Source organism: Hibiscus syriacus, unplaced genomic scaffold, assembly GCF_006381635.1.
Source record: "Hibiscus syriacus cultivar Baekdansim isolate YM2019G1 unplaced genomic scaffold, ASM638163v2 tig00112507_pilon, whole genome shotgun sequence".
In the NCBI taxonomy this organism is placed as follows: domain Eukaryota; kingdom Viridiplantae; phylum Streptophyta; class Magnoliopsida; order Malvales; family Malvaceae; genus Hibiscus; species Hibiscus syriacus.
Window position 1 is genome coordinate 2,108,289 of NW_024063351.1, and position 11,937 is coordinate 2,120,225.

The window sequence follows — 11,937 nt, forward strand, 5'->3', positions numbered from 1 at the left end:
ATCCCTATGTTCCAAACTCAAGTGTTAGTACTCTACGATCTCATCACGATCATTTTCTCCATTTGATGATCTCTTGGTGGTTTAGATCATCCGAAGGTAGGTACTTCACACTTTGTGCTAGGGATTTATGGTGGATGTATTGTATTAAAAATAAAATCAAAATAAATCTGCCCCACATTATATTCAGTCAACTAGTGGACATCATAAACATTGTTCCTTCAAAACATGTTGAAACATTAATTTATGGATGTCTTCTTAGTAACCTCTTTATCAAAACTTGGTCTAGACGTCTCTCTCGACAATCCTATCCCACTCCAAAATCAAATCAATCTCACATCCTTGAAGAAAGCGGATTGGAAACAAGATGAGGTAACATGTCAATGGGTTTTTAGACCCGGAAAGCAAACTCCGGGAGCTAGTTCCTCACGAGCTTCTCCTAGCTCCTCAAGTGCTCCTCCTCCTCCTCCGGCTCCGGCTTCTGACGATGATCCTAAATTTCAACAATTTATGCAAGACATCGATGAGCACGTACCTGATGACGAGCCTGCACCGGAAATAGCTCCACAAGAAGATCAAACGCCTCCATATTTTCGTTCACTTTTGGAGACATTTGATTTACGGTATGCGTCCATGGATCCGCGCTTCACATTCATTGAGTCCCAACTCTCTACCTTGGGAGCTCGACAACAAGATATGAATGATCGTTTGGATGCACTTACGCTTGAGATGAGAGCTCGTTACCCTCCTCCTCTTCCCGATCCTTCGATGGATGAATAGACTTATCTTGCTTTAATTGTTTTTGGGTTTGAACTTGAATTTAAATTGTTAAAACATTATGGATTGTCTTTCTTTGATTGTTGGATGTTTGTTTGATGGATATTTGAACTTTTATTTCATATATATTTTGGTTTGTTTCAATATATGCATCATTTATTTTTTAGTTGAAATATGACCAATTTAACACTAATGGCTAAACTCTCTTTTTGATCTTTGATCTTAGCAGATGAAGCTATATTCAATTAAAATGTTGAATCAATTGGCTATGTTTTTCAAAGCATTCAGTTTTTGAGTCTTTTTTATTTAACAAAAAGGGGGAGAAGTGTTAAGTGTTAAAAGTTTTAAAGGGGCGAAGTGTTATAGTAAGGGGGAGTAAGAAGTGTTATAGTAAGGGGGAGTAAGAAGTGTTATAGTAAGGGGGAGTAATTTGCAATTTGGAGTAATTTCAAAATTGATTTCAAAACTTATTTTCAAAGAAAATCTTAAAATTACTCAAGAGTTTTGTTATATCAAAAAGGGGGAGATTGTTGAAAACATTTTGATGATTCGATATAACAAATTAAGTTAAATGAATTTTAAGATTTTACAAATGATTTTCTAAAAGTATATTCGATTTAATTACTCGAATATCAAGCTATTACTCCAAGTCTTTCAAGATCAATTTAAACCTTACTAAATGTGTAAATTTGTGTTTTATACTTAAACAAATTTTCATAAAGTATTTTGAACCAAAATCAAGACTAAAATCAATTTTTTAGAGTGATGCACCAATCCATGCACCATGAATTAAATTGAACATCGAATGCATTTCATGCACCGATGCACTGACTATGCACCGATGCACTGAGGATTTTATGAAAACATCGAATGCATTTGATGCATCGATGCACCAGCCATGCATCGATGCACTCTGGCTATTTTGAAATATCGAATGTACTTGATGTATCGATGCACTAAGGGTTCAACGGTCAAAATATTTGAATTTTACACTGATGCACCGATGCACTATGGGTATGCATCGATGCACTGACGCTCACAACTGCTTTAATTAATTGTTTTCACACTTAAACGGCTCTATTGACTCCACTAATCATCCCCAACATTCAGAAGTGATTCAAGATGTATTTAAACAAGCTTAGAATCCATTGATCAACAACAAGAAACAACAAGCAACTAGAATCAAGAGAGAATCAAAGAGAAAGCATCAAACCTCAAGTTTGTGCATTTCAAGCCTATTGTTCATTCAATATTCATTTTGCTTTCAAGAACACTATTTGTACTCAATTGTATTCATTCTTGAGTGTTCTTTTCTTTGTTCTATAATTGTGCAAATAATTTACCTTGTGAGGATTTCTTTGTAAGTTTGTAAATTTGTAATCTTCTCTTTGGGAAAGAGTGTTCTCAAGATTTGGGGTATATTCTTGAGGGTTTTGTAAGGTTATCTCTTTGGCCTCAAAATAAAGAACAAATTAGTGAATTTGTTGGAAAATCCTTAGTGTGGATAGCTAAGGTAGTGGACGTAGACTTTGGTTGATAAAGTCGAACCATTGTAAATCACTGTGTAATTATTTTAAATTTTCTACAAAAGCTTCCACCGAAATTTTTATTGCCAATTCACCCCCCTCTTGGCCGATTCCATCGATCGATTAACTCAACAAAATAAGTGAAATGAACTATCATAAAAGATAATGCCCATGTTATGTGAATTGAGAGCTAGAGGTATAGTTGGCATGCCAAGAGTCGAGGGTTCTACGTGGTCCTTCGGGACATATATGTAATTTTGTTGAATATATATATGGTACTTTAGTACACTTATTTGGCCCATTGTATTATGTATATGGTTCTAAAGGAGTGGTCCTTCGGGACATATGTGATAAGTGGTCCTTCGGGACATAGTGGTCCTTCGGGATAAATTCTAAGTGCCCCTAGTGGGCTTTATACGAGTTGTGGTGACATCATTGTGTACAACCTCAATGTACTCTCATATCTTTAGTTCTCAAGTGTACATGGGCTAATAAAGATATAATATAAATAATTTGAGGTGATTGTTATATGTGGTTACACATTTGGATATGATTATGTTGGTTGCATGTGTTGCATATGTTATATTATCTATAAGAAATATGTTTGTTATATATTTGAATATAAGAGAATACAATGAACTTATATGATATGTTACAAATAATTACATGAGAAATGATGTGAACTCCATAAGTATAGGTATATGTAATAAAGTGGTAGACTATAGTATTATATGAATATAATAATTATGATCGTATGGTGAGAATATACTTTGTAGGTGAACTAGTATAATGGAATTATATTAGGAAATGAGAATTGAGATAAAATAATTAAGATATATAAATAGTACATCAAATAGGAAACATGTACAAAAATAAGTTGTATAGGAAAGTCTATATGTTTCAATGAAATGGTGATATAAAACTTGTTTAATTCTTAAGTGATATAAAATACAGTACAAAGATATACTAAATGAAGTTATATGATAATATCATAGGAATTAAGTTATGATAATATGTTTACGTGGTAAATTCTGTGAGAAATGAACTAATAGAATATAAAGAATTAGTACACAAGAATATGATATAGAATATGTAACAAAAGTCTATGGGTTATATGATAAATAGAAGCATATGGAAATAAGAGATAAGATAGGAAACTATGGTATAGAAATTATATGATTAAGAATTATGTAAAATGAATGATTCAAAGGATAACAGGAGAATGTGATAGAAGTTGAGTGAGGTAAATATAAATGATTATATGAACATGAAACAATATAAAATACTATATGATATGATGATATATGTGCATGTATATATTTATTACTTGAATGTGTATTTGAGGTTTTATGATTGATAGTATGAAGCATGCATTCATTGTTAAGAGTTATAGTTACCTTATAGGTTTTATATGCCTCACTAAGTAAAAGACTTAGCGTGTGAATATTTCATACGTAGGATTCAAGGAGATTATGGATGGAAGAGGAGCAAAACATGTCAGCTCTCTTTTACTATAATCAGATCAAACAAGAGTTTTGAATCATATGTATTTCATTATTTGAAAGTAGTTGGCATGTAATTAATGTTTTAAATTATATACACTCTGATCAATTTTGAAGATATTTTATGTGTAATAATATGAACCTTTATTGAATAAAAGTTAAAATTTTTAATGTTGGCATACAAGTATAAGTTTTGAAAAATCAATATGACACCTCAGACTCGGATCCGTGTCGGATACGTGTCGGATACGGGGGTGTTACATTTAATGGTATCAGAGCTAATGTTTAGCCGATTCTAGGCTTAAACCGAAGGTAAAAGAGTTTTAAAATGTGTACATGCCAACTCAAACTGAAAATTTCTGATATTATATTATAAGGACTGTGATATGTTGCTAATAAAATTAGATTATTACGTTATAATAGAAATATGATAATGAGTGTTTTGAAAGAAGTTAGAGGTGATAGACCTGATGGTAATAGCAATTCACCTGCCTTGGCCAGGAAGGATAAAGAGCGGACACCTTAGGAAGTGCCTCGTAAGATTAAAGGTGTATTTCAGAAAGTTGAAATCATGTTACAATAGCGCTAGAGGGTTTCTATATTTTTGAATCAAAAAAGTAATAGGGAGTAGTTTCATTATTTCGTGGATAAGATAGAATATGTTGAATAAGTGTCACCATAAGAACATTAAAAGATCAAATGATGCGGTTAGAATTTGTAGAAGAGTTTAAGAATAAGTGCATCAGTGAAAAGTTTATAAGATAAATGAATCCAGAGTTATGGATTTGAAACAAAGGGATATTATTGTGTATAAGAAAGAGTGTGAATGTGATAAGGGTTTGCATTCTAGATGAAAAGAGTTAGTGTTGCTAACAAGATTATGTGATAAAAATGTATTGGGTTATAAGATTTTAAGATATTGTTAGGTTAAGATAATCAAATATGAAAGTGGTGAATTGGATTGCAAGTTATGTTAGGAACTATATAAATTGAAGAAGAAGAAGAAGTATCTAAAATGGATCAAGTGATGTAGATATTGTTCTAAAGAGTTTAAGAATGTGTACATCAATGATCAGTTGTAAGATAAAGGAAGTTGTAATGTTTGATTTTGAATTCAGGAAATTGAATTGTGTATGAGTAGGAATGATGATTTGATAAGTTAAGTAAATTATTGATGGGTCAATTCCGAATGGAAAGAATGTATATGAATGGTTCGATAAAAGTTTACGCTCTAGATTTGAAGTATTGATGTTGACTAGCAAAATTATATGATCGTAAGTACATTAGAGTTAAAGGATTAAAAGATGATGATAAGTTAAGCTAATTAAGTATGGAGTGAATTTGAATATAGTTATGAATTATGGTTATGTAGATATAATGTAGTCAAAGAAATGAGGATTTATATGTTTGAAGGGAGCTTTAAGGAAGTAGAACAAGTATTTTAATCGATTAAGGAATTATTTAAATTTGGTATCTGATGAGTTAAGTGGAGAAATACAAGTATAAGAGATGGTAAAGAATGAGGTTCTGTAAAAGAAAAGTTAGATATCAAAGTTATGAAGTTGCGATAAATATCGATAATCAGAGATGAGTATAAAAGAGTTTTGAAACATGAATAAAAGATATCTATATGGTAAGAAGATTTGAAGAGTGAAGGAGATAAGGATCAGTATGTTTGAAGGAAGTTATGGATTGATAGAAAAGTTTGAAAGTAAAAAGGGTAAAATGGTCATTTATCAAGGAAAGATTTTTATTTTTCCCTTTTTAAGGGAGTGAACCACGTGGAAATAGAAGGAATACAAAGCTAGCTTCCAGAGTTCTCTTCTTCTTCTTCCTTCTTCCTACGTAAGTGAATTGTGAAAGGTAAATTTTTTGTTAAATGATTATTTCTTGAATTTAAGTTAGGTTTAGGTTCCTTAAATGATACTTAAGCTTAAGGAAAGCTTAAGGTACCTTAAAATTCAAAGATAAGAGAGTTATGAAGGATTAAAGAAAATTAAGGAATAAGTGAAATCTTGGAAGAAGGTTAGTAAATGAAGTTTGAGTCTGGAAATGACTTGTCATCAACTTAATTAAGAAATATGAAGTGATAGAATTGAATTTAGAACATATTGAAAAATTTAGTATGATTATTGATTTCCATATGGATAATGGGATTATGAGGTTAAAGATGCATTGAATGAGTAGAAATTGGTATAAGTATATGTACTTGAGTTAAGAGTATGAAAGAGATTAAAATATGAAGTGTTTAAGCTAATAAGAGTGAATTTTCGGGCTTAAAAATGAAAAATCTGGGCAAGGGGTATCGATACTGCTTCATTAGGTACCGATACCTCAAGAGTAAAAATAAAGAAGGCATTCAAAGGGTATCGATACCTAGGAAGAACAGTATCGATACATAGGGTATCGATACCTTAAGGAAGGTATCGATATCATCTTTGAACGATAATTACATAATGCAATATGGGTATCGATACCTATGCATGTACCGATACCCTAGATAGGGAAGTATCGATACCTATGCATGGTACCGATACCCTAGATAGGGAAGTATCGATACTTATGCATGGTACCGATACCCTAGATAGGGAAGTATCGATACCCTATGGGGGGTACCGATACCACTACAAGAGAAAATTTGGATTAACTCTTTCTTCTAGCTTAAAAAATTAAAGATCGAATCATAGTATTTAAAATGCTGATATGTATACATGATTGTGTAGATATCGATCTAGAGCAACGTTCAGACAAGTTTGCAAGTAATAGTCATCGAGAAGAGATAAGGGATCGGTATTGACTAGTGAGTGCAAACTAGTTAGTATATGATGTTTAATGGAAATAAGACTTTTGACAAGTCTATTTCCTATAGTAGAAAGCATGAATGCAATAATATGAGTATATGTTTGACATAATATATATGTGTATTTGCTTATTCCTATGCTATATGATATGTGTGAATACATGTTAGTGTAATAAATCATGTGAATCAATATGAATAATTCATGTGATTATATAAGTTTTATGATATGAACATTAGAGATTATGTGAAATGAACTATGTGTCTATTTGATATGAATATATGACATGAGTTATGCGAAAATAAGCTAAGTGATTACATGTGCATGTGAGAATGTTATGTGGAATAAGTGAAATGAACTATCATAAAAGATAATGCCCATGTTATGTGAATTAAGAGCTAGAGGTATAGTTAGCATGCCATGAGTCGAGGGTTCTACGTGGTCCTTCGGGGTATATTTTTAATTCTGTGGAACATATATGTGGTACTTCGGTACACTTATTTGGTCCATTGTATTATGTATATGGTTCTAAGGAGTAGTCCTTCGGGACATATGTGATATGTGGTCATTCGGGACAAATTCTAAGTGCCCCTAGTGGGATTTATATGAGCAGTGGTGACAGCATTGTACAAACCTCAATGTACTCACATATCTTTAGTTCTCACAGGTGTACATGGGCTAATAAAGATATAATATAAATAATTTGATGTGATTGTTATATGTGGTTGCGCATTTGGATATGAGTATGTTGGTTGCATGTGTTGCATATGTTATATTATCTATAAGGAAATATGTTTGTATGATATATTTGAATATAAGAGAATAAAATGAACTTATATGATATGTTACAAATAATTACATGAGAAATGATGTGAACTCCATTAGTATAGGTATATGTAATAAAGTGGTGGACTATAGTATTATATGAATAGAATAATTATGATCGTATGGTGAGAATATACTTTGTAAGTGAACTAGTATAATGGAATTATATTAGGAAATGAGAATTGAGATAAAATAATTAAGATAATTAAGAAGTACATCAAATAGAAAACATGTACAGAAATAAGTTGTATAGGAAAGTCTATACGTTTCAATGAAATGATGATCTAAAACTTGTTTAATTCTTAGGTGATATAAAACACTGTACAAAGATCTAGTAAATGAAGTCATATGAGAATATCATAGGAATTAAGTTATGATAAGTTGTGAGAATATGTTTATGTGGCAAATTTTGTGAGAAATGAACTAATAGAATATAAAGAATTAGTACACAAGAATATGATATAGAATATGTAACAAGAGTCTATGGGTTATATGATAAATAGAAGCATATGGAAATAAGAGATAAGATAGGTGACTATGGTATAAAAATTATATGATTAAGAATTATGTAAAAGGATTGATTCAAAGGATAACAGGAGAATGTGATAAAAGCTGAGCGAGGTAAATATAAATGATTATATGAACATGAAACATTATAAAATACTATATGATATGATGATATATGTGTATGTATATATTTATTACATGAATGTGTATATGTGGTTTTATGATTTGATAGTATGAAGCATGCATTCATTGTTAAGAGTTATAGTTACTTTATACGTTTTATATGTCTCACTAAGTCAAAGACTTAGCGTGTGAATGTTTCACACGTATATTCAAGGAGATTATGGATGGAAGAGGAGTAAAACAGGTCAGCTCTCCTTTACTATAATCAGATCAGACAAGAGTTTTGAATCATATGTATTTCATTATTTGAAAGTAGTTGGCATGTAATTAATGTTTTAAATTATATACGCTCTGATCAGTTTTGAAGATATTTTATGTGTAATAATATGAACCTTTATTGAATAAAAGTAGAAATTTTTAATGTTGGCATACAAGTATAAGTTTTGAAAACTCAATGTGACACCTCGGACACGGATCTAGTTGGGGTTGTTACACAAATAATCAATGACACATTATCAAAAGCTGTCATCGTTAGCTAATTTGAATCATTACAAATCGTCAAAACGGCTGATGTCATTCGTTTTATGAGAAATTACAAGTCTCAATGATGATATTTTGACCTAAATTTAAAAATTAAAATCATGAAAACGATTAAACGATTGGCATAAAATTTTACGATTTTTTTAGGAAAAAATAAAATAAACTTGAACATATTTTCATTTTTCTTTACTATAGTTTAGTATGATGATAATAATGAAAATGCATTAAAATTTTAATGATCATATTTAAATTTTAAAAGTACGAGGATTAAAATAAAACAAAAATAAACTTTAATTCATTTTTCTTTACTATGGTTTACCATGACGATAATAATAAAAATGAATTAAATTTTAATGGTCATATTTCAAATTTTAAAAGTATGAAGATTAAAATATGAAGCTTAAGTGAGTGGCAGAAATCGACATTATTTTTTGGAGTCATTTAAAAAATTGTATATATTAATTAAAATATTTTAATAATTTTATCAATTAAATTATTTATCAAATATCATATTCATATTTTTTTAATAAATCCTTAAAAACATTTCCCATAAAAATTCAAAGAAACAAAATATATTGATAATAATATATATAGAATTGTGAACGACATTTTCTTTCAAGAAACAAAATCTTAAAGAATTGAATCCGAAGTAAATTAATGTCCCAACAATCTCTCATTCAATATTAATAACCAAGTTATCTTCAAAGAATCAATCTTCCATCTTATTTCGCAATCTTGTTTTAATGATCTGCATAGCTGAATTTAATTACTCACTAATTTCTGTAGACATTAAAAGAGTTAAAACAAGTCCGATCAATTTGTCAAAAATATAGTATATTTTTTATTTTCTCATCTTTGTCAGAGCAACACATAGTTGAGACAAACATGATAATTTTTGCAGTTTAAATTTTCTGTCTTAACTCTTATCAATATCCAAAGATCTGTTTAATTCGCTTCAATGCAGTTTCGTTGGTAAATTCGTTATGAACAAAGTGACTACCCAGTTTCCTGGTTGCAGCTGCCATCGCCTTTTTCGCAGGAGTTACAATTTAGTCCTTAGCCTTGATTTCAATATTTATCACCAAGCAGAATATCAATAAAATTTCTTTCACTTGCCATGGAGGAACAAGAACTAACGCGGAACAGGCTTAAGGCAGTGCCTTCACCAGAACTTCAAAGCAAAGCCATTAAGGGCAGTGCCAATCAAGAAAACATAGAATTACCAATGCCATTAAACACAGAATCAAGACGTGACTATTAGAGCGTAACTTTACAAAAATCTAATTTCTGAAAATTATCGATCCAACTAATGGTTCAAAGGCAGAGTGTCTGAGCCCAGATTTGAACCGGGGACCTCTAGTGTGAGAGACTAGCGTGATAACCAACTACACCATCCATACTGATTTTTTTAAGTTCGATATTTTATTTTAAATATATAACTTTTAGGTTAAAATACACCTGATGCAGCCCAACTTTAGGCGTTGGATAGTTCATATTATCAAACTTTCAACTCCTTCGATTAAAGTTTTGATTTTTTTTTGTTTCAATTATACCTTTAGGCCATTAATTTGGTAATGACACGTGCTCAAAACGATCCAAAAAAAGAAATTTTGATGAGAAAAAAAAATCAAATGCGCTTGAGATTCTTCGAACTTGGGTCATTTAAGGGGGGGAGTCTAACTCTTAACTATTATATCAACTTTAAAGCAACCATAATCCATATGATCGACCCTGTCATTAAGTTATTGATCCAACGGTATAATTGAAAATGAGAATCCAGTGCTTTAATGGCAGCAATTAAAAATTCAATGGTGTCAACTCTAAAATTGAGTGGTATCTGATGTAGTTTACACTAACTTTTATAATGCTCAAAAGGATGATCAAAAGCATTCAATTTCGTCCCATGTGCGCAACAGGCATCATTTCCTTGGCAACTTCCATTCATCACTTGGCGTTTATTGAAGGTAAAATACTATACCGATATGCCTATAATTTAACCGGAGAAGAAGAAGACTATTATTTCTTGCGTATCCTCAAGGATCGCCTTTGAATGAAGGGCTTCTTTACTCCCAACAGCCGAATGTTTATCTCGAAAGATTTATCCATGTTTGTGTTTCATCAATTTGCTCAAAAGAAAAAGAAAAGCATTAAAGGCTTATTTGATCAAATTCATGAAGCTCAAACACGAGTGCATCTTCCATTTGCAGAATAGATCACGTCGAGGAATTATTTATCTTCCGATTAATCAATGATGCATTATCAAAAGTCGTCATCGTTAGTTAATACAAATCATTACAGATCATCAAAATGATTTATATCACGTATTTCTTAAGAAAGAGTAAATTTCGATGATGATCTTTTTTAATGTGATTAAGAAACTAAAATCATGAAAACAAATGGTATAAAATCTTTAGATTTTTTAAAGAAAAATAAATAAAATAAAATAAATGTTAACATGTTATATATTTTTTTAACTTCTCTATTATTGCAGACCATATCATTTATAGACTAAATAGCGACCGTAAAATCCACAATTTAAAACTATTTACAATAGAACTAAATGACATTATGAAATGAGTTACATTTTAAGCATCAACCTTGGATAGGTGTAATATCATTTATATGATGAAGAATGAGTTTGTAGTCATTTATACTTGTTGTGATTAATTATAGTCGTTTGGAGACATTTCCCCAAACATTAAAAAGCATTTTGTAGATAAAGTTTCAAAACTTCATCAAAAATTTCGAAACTCACTATTCATGTGCATATAAACAATATTGGGAATAGTGTCAAATAATGATTGAATTGTGTTTTTGTGTTATGAAAGCTTTAGACACGATTTTAAGTACTTTAATTAAACTATTTTAATCAACACAAAAATATTTTATATATATAACAATTTAGTATACATATTTTTTAGTTTTACTTTTTTAAAATATTTAATAATAGTTTTACAAAATGAATTTTGAAATTAAATATGTAACTCAAGTCATTAGTTAGAATATGTAAAAATATTTTGTTCAAACTCAAGTTTTGTGGAGTAAGAATTATTTTGAAACATTTGATTAAGTCCAAAAACGTTTTTTCATTTATTTGTTATATCAAAATATTTAGAGTCGTCTCAGAAATTTTCAGAATCATGAGCGAAAGTAAAAAAGTAGGCCCTTATTGAAAAATTATGGCTCCTATAAAAAATAGATTCCATGAGCAATCCCTCAAGGTGCTTCCTATTAGCCGACTCTGATAATATTATACTTCAAACCTCAACGATGTACGAATATGCAAGTATTATATTAATCTTCATTTTCTCGTTTCTTTGACTCAGAAATAAACTTCCTTTC

General features: G+C 30.4%; 1 non-coding gene across 1 annotated transcript; it reads right to left on the bottom strand.

Moving 5' to 3' along the window:
• Positions 1 to 9,921: 9,921 nt before the first annotated feature.
• On the bottom strand, positions 9,922 to 9,995 carry TRNAE-CUC. Its single transcript has one exon. It is a non-coding gene; the product is annotated as a tRNA-Glu (tRNA).
• Positions 9,996 to 11,937: the final 1,942 nt, after the last annotated feature.